At 57.2% G+C, this 4,431-nt stretch overlaps 1 long non-coding RNA gene across 1 annotated transcript; it reads left to right on the top strand.

Annotated features, from left to right (window-relative positions):
- Nucleotides 1-1,755: 1,755 nt before the first annotated feature.
- Nucleotides 1,756-4,097, top strand: LOC123478893 (uncharacterized). The gene is made up of 3 exons (XR_006654298.2): nt 1,756-2,029; nt 3,057-3,657; nt 3,753-4,097. It is a non-coding gene; the product is annotated as an uncharacterized lncRNA (long non-coding RNA).
- Nucleotides 4,098-4,431: the final 334 nt, after the last annotated feature.

The raw sequence follows: 4,431 nt of genomic DNA, 5'->3' as shown, positions 1-4,431 counted from the left end.
AGTGCAGGACGACCAGCGCACCAGCTTGGTTTGATACAATTCCAGCCCAAAGTAAAGACCCTTAATTTAGCTGAGCTGCACAGGTTCCCATGGCAACCTCCCCTCCGCAGGTGGTCTGAATCCTGTGCCCCTCCTCCTGAATTTCCTCAGGGGTGCAGCTCAGGGACCCCAGACTCCTCAGGGTGAAACATCTTCCCAGGTGACGTGGCAGCAGACCCCAGGGCACCTGACTGGCAGTTCACGCTGTTCCCTGGCGGGAGGTCCAAGGCTCTCAGCCAAGTTTGGGCTTCGCATGGTTCAGACAAGAGGCCCAAGGATTAATTTTTTTCTCTGTGGTTTTTTTCCCTGTAATTAAAAGATTTTCAACTACAACTGTGTATCAGAAAATACAATAAATGCCTCCAACATTTTATGAAGCAGGTTACTTGTTCACAAAGGCTGCAGGGCTCAGGGCAGAAGAAATGGCTTTTCCACTCAGGTTTTCCTGTCTTTCCCCCGGCGGCTCACCGAGGAAGCCACTAATGACGAGATGGGATGGAATTATGGGTCATTTCCCTTGGGTGGCGGCCAGCTTTCCACAGCAGGGCAAGGTGCCTGGGGAGCGAGAAGCCGCTTTGGCTTTGTGATACTCATGCGGCCGAAGTGCTTCGTCTCCCTTCGGTCTCGGGCCTGGACCCACAAGGACGCAGACCTCAGAGCACAGAGGTGGCGGAGGGGCTGTGATCTGAGCAGGCCTTTCACCCGCGAGGCTGCTTCCATGAGGTTCTTTGAAAATTCCCCATCTGAAGAAGGGGGGGCAGTTCTCCGTCTACAGGGCCGCCGGGAAGACTGAGTGAAGCAAACACATGCCACGTGCTCAGGAGAGACAGATACTTTCAATTCTCAGTCACTTCATTTCTTCCACCCAGAAAAAAAGTGCTCTCGCCGAGTCAAATTTACCTGTTTTCAGGGGTCAGACCCAGCCCCCCTCGGTAAGTGTGCGGATGTGCAGACGGGCCCTCCGCGTGGGCTGGACTCTCAGTGGGTCCAGGCCTTTCCAGGCAGCAAGGTGGCTGCAGACAGGGTGGGCCCATGTCGCCAGGTGTGGCGCTCCTGCAGCAGGGCCGCGTGCCGGCCTCTCGGAACATTTTGCAGAGTTTAGTGAAGTGGCCTCTCCTCACGCAGACACCTGTGCGTCCCCTCGTCCCAGTGAGCCCGGGGTGGCAATAGCAGGTGCCCAAAAGGTTAGGCCTTAGAGATAGCGATTTTAAACTGGTAGTTAACGAAAGACTCAGAAAGAAACGTTGACCCCTCTACCCCCTTTCCTGCCTGAGATTCAGAGGGAAGACCTGCCCAGGAAGAGACCTCAGGACTCCCCCCAGCAGCCTTGATCCAGCTGAGTGTGGCAGGGGGCAGCCTTGGACACGGGCCAGTTTCCTAGGTACCTGGTGTTGCATTGTTTCCGAGTCAGCCACCTGTGAGTTACCCATTCTCACCCGTGGAGTTTAAGACCCTGCCCCCTCCCCCTTTCTCCATTGTCCAAAATGTCACCCAGTGCTGCCTCACTGTCTCTGGAATTTTCATGCTTGTGTGAACTCGCCATGCACATGTAGTAAAATTAGATTCTCTCCTGCTAACCGGCCTCTGTAAATGTGATTACGAGCCCAGCTAGAAGAACGTAGAAGGTGGGCGGAGACGTGTCACTTTCTAGCTGCCCCAGGAAGGTGGTGCGGTCACATGTTGGCCGGCGCGGCACGGACTGCTGGGTGGCATTTTGTTTTTCCTAAACCCCCAGGGGCTCTGTGAGGGGGTATGAGGAGTTCTGGGCACGAGTCTCAGCCGATTCCGAAGATAGGTCTCTGTGTGGCAGCAAAGAACCCAAAAAAGACGTTCTATTTTGGTTTGGTCTCACGTTGGCGTGAGGTCTTATTTTTGTCCTGCTGTGGGGAAGCAGCCTGACAGGCCTGAGCTGACCGCGGCTCGCCGTGCCTGGGACACCGGCAGCCCCAGGAGCTGTGACGGCTCGGAGCTGGACTTCTGTTGCCGTCAGGTGAGGTCACCACGAATGCGAGCGTCGTAGTCTGTTGTTCACCACGCTAACAAGTGAGTTTGAGGGAGGTTGTGGCGGCAGCGAGGGCCCTGGGTGAAGGGCGTGGGCACATGGTGTGCGCCTATTCATACAAAGAAACGCACAAGAAGGAGGGAGTGAGGGCGAGATGCAGCCAAGGGGGGGGGGCTGTTGCTCCCCACTGCTCTCACCTTTGAAACCCGTGTCCCCTGGGCTGGCGGGCCTTGGGTGCCAGAACTTGGTGAAGGAGGCTAGCAGTTCTAGAATAGAATAGATTCCACAACTCTAAATCCCACTTTGCCTTTCTCTCAATGTTCCTCAAGTGTGTAAAAGATGATATCATGTCATTCCTCCTCAAATCCAGGCAATGAGGCAGGTGGCTGGGGCCTCATTCGGCCCCGTTTATCTGAGGGGTGAGTGTGCTGTTCCCTGGCTCTCGAGTGGCCTCGGCACGACCCAGGCGCTTGTCCCGCTGCATGTGAACTGCATCGTGACCAGGACTGGGGACGAGTTAGGGCCAGGCTACCTGTCACCGCCCACTGGCTAGACACGGGCTTGCTTTCCCCCAGGAGGCCCGGAGCAGCCTGTGAGGGCTCAGACTGGTGGGTCGAGGTCCGATTCGCAGGCAGGATCCTACTCGAGATTCGAGGGTCCACTCTGGGTAGTTTATCTGCTGGTGGCTCAGCTGCCGGGAAGTCCTTTCTCTCTTGGGGCAGCTGCCACGTCCCCACCATCTTCAGGGCCTCCCCTCCTGCTGTCCCCCACCCACCTGACACACGACTGACCAGAGCCCACGATGCAGACAAAGTCGGACCCAGACACAAATGCCCTTGAGGCCGAGTAGGAGGCAGGACAAGCAGCCGCCCCAACGTTTGGCGTTTGGCAGCGGCTTGGGTGCCCCCCTCTCCATGTGGAAGCCAGAGCGGGTGTGGCTCCCTGGCAGGTCATGGTGTGCTCAGGAAGTGACAGCCTCTCTGTTTAAAGGACCTGCTTCCTCTCATTGCCCCAGAGCCGGACAGTGAAAGTGAAAGAACGGGACAGCAGGTCCTCATGCGAACTGGTCGGGAAGGAAAACCCATTGGCAGCTGTTACTCTGAGCGAGTTTCCAAGCCTCGTGGGGCCCTGTTTGCTGGTGGAAGCAGACGTTTGTCAACTCCGGTGTTTCCCCGCACTCAGGTGAGGGGAGGGTGCCTCGTTCTCAGCACTGGCACCAGGCGCCTCCGAGGGCACGTGCAGCCCTGGGAGCAGGCAAAGGCCTCTGCCGAGGCCTCTCCCGTGTGAAGAGCCTCCTGCCGGGCGGGGAGGAAGGACAACAGCACCTGGCAGGTGGCACGTGGCGTCCTCTGGGTCTGAGCTGCATTCCAAAGCCTGGGATACCCTCCCTCGCCCCAGCCCCCGCCCCGGCTCGCTGCCCAGCTCCATGGCTGGGAGCGAGGTGAGGCCGATGAGTGCTGGCCTGGGGAGCTGGACCGTGTGTGCTGGGGCCACACAACCCGAGAACAGGCTGTGTTCACTGAGCTCGGGAGGGAAGCTGGCAGGCAGCCGGGGCCCGCGCGGCCCACAGAGGAGAGGGCTCCCTGCTCAGCACTCTGACAGCTCCAGGCATTGAGGTAGGATCCTGAGACCCAGCAGCCTTGGGAGAGACGGGGATGGGGGTTGGGAGGGGCTTCACCACGACTGGGAATGGCCTTGTTGATTTCTGCAGACAGCATCTCTAATTTGGAAAGATCAAGGCTCAAGGCCTTTGCTTGACTGGCTGCCACGAAAGAAAATGGGCGTATTTAAATGATTCCCAGCGATGCCACGTCTCACTCCATCCTCGGGACTGTCCAGCTCCTGGGCTTCTGCTTTCGCCTGCGTTGCTCCAGTTTGGACGGCCGATCTCCTCGCCGTGAGCTGGGCAGTGTTCATGTCTGCTGAGGGCGAGTGTCTTGGGGCCCTGTGATGTCATCATGCCCCTAAGCCCCTCCGGGTGGACCAGACGCTACTTACAGAGGCCTCCAGGGCAGAACTGTCAGAAACAGGATGCTCAGTTAAACTTGAATTTCAGATGAACCACAAATAATTTCTTTGCTGTAAGTGTGTCACAAAGTTATGATAAAAAATTCCTTGTTTATCCTAAACTCAAATCTGATTGGATGTCCTGCATTTTTGTTTCCTAAATCTGGCTGCACTCTGAGGATGCTTTCCAGAGGAGATGGCTGGCAGAAGCCTGACACTGACCCCCCAGGGCGAAGGGGAGGGCTGGGGTGGGTGTGGCCAAGGGTGACAGGTGACAGAAGTGACGGGGGCAGCTTGAGGAAGGCTGAGGGATCTGATTTATAGCAACACAAGGTGAGATATTTTAGGCATCAGCCACTGACCCAGGCTTAGTTCGAGCTTCA

This window comes from Desmodus rotundus, chromosome 11 (genome assembly GCF_022682495.2).
Source record: "Desmodus rotundus isolate HL8 chromosome 11, HLdesRot8A.1, whole genome shotgun sequence".
Lineage (NCBI taxonomy): Eukaryota > Metazoa > Chordata > Mammalia > Chiroptera > Phyllostomidae > Desmodus > Desmodus rotundus.
The sequence above is the reverse complement of the archived record's forward strand: the minus strand, read 5'-3'. Positions and strand labels throughout refer to the sequence as shown.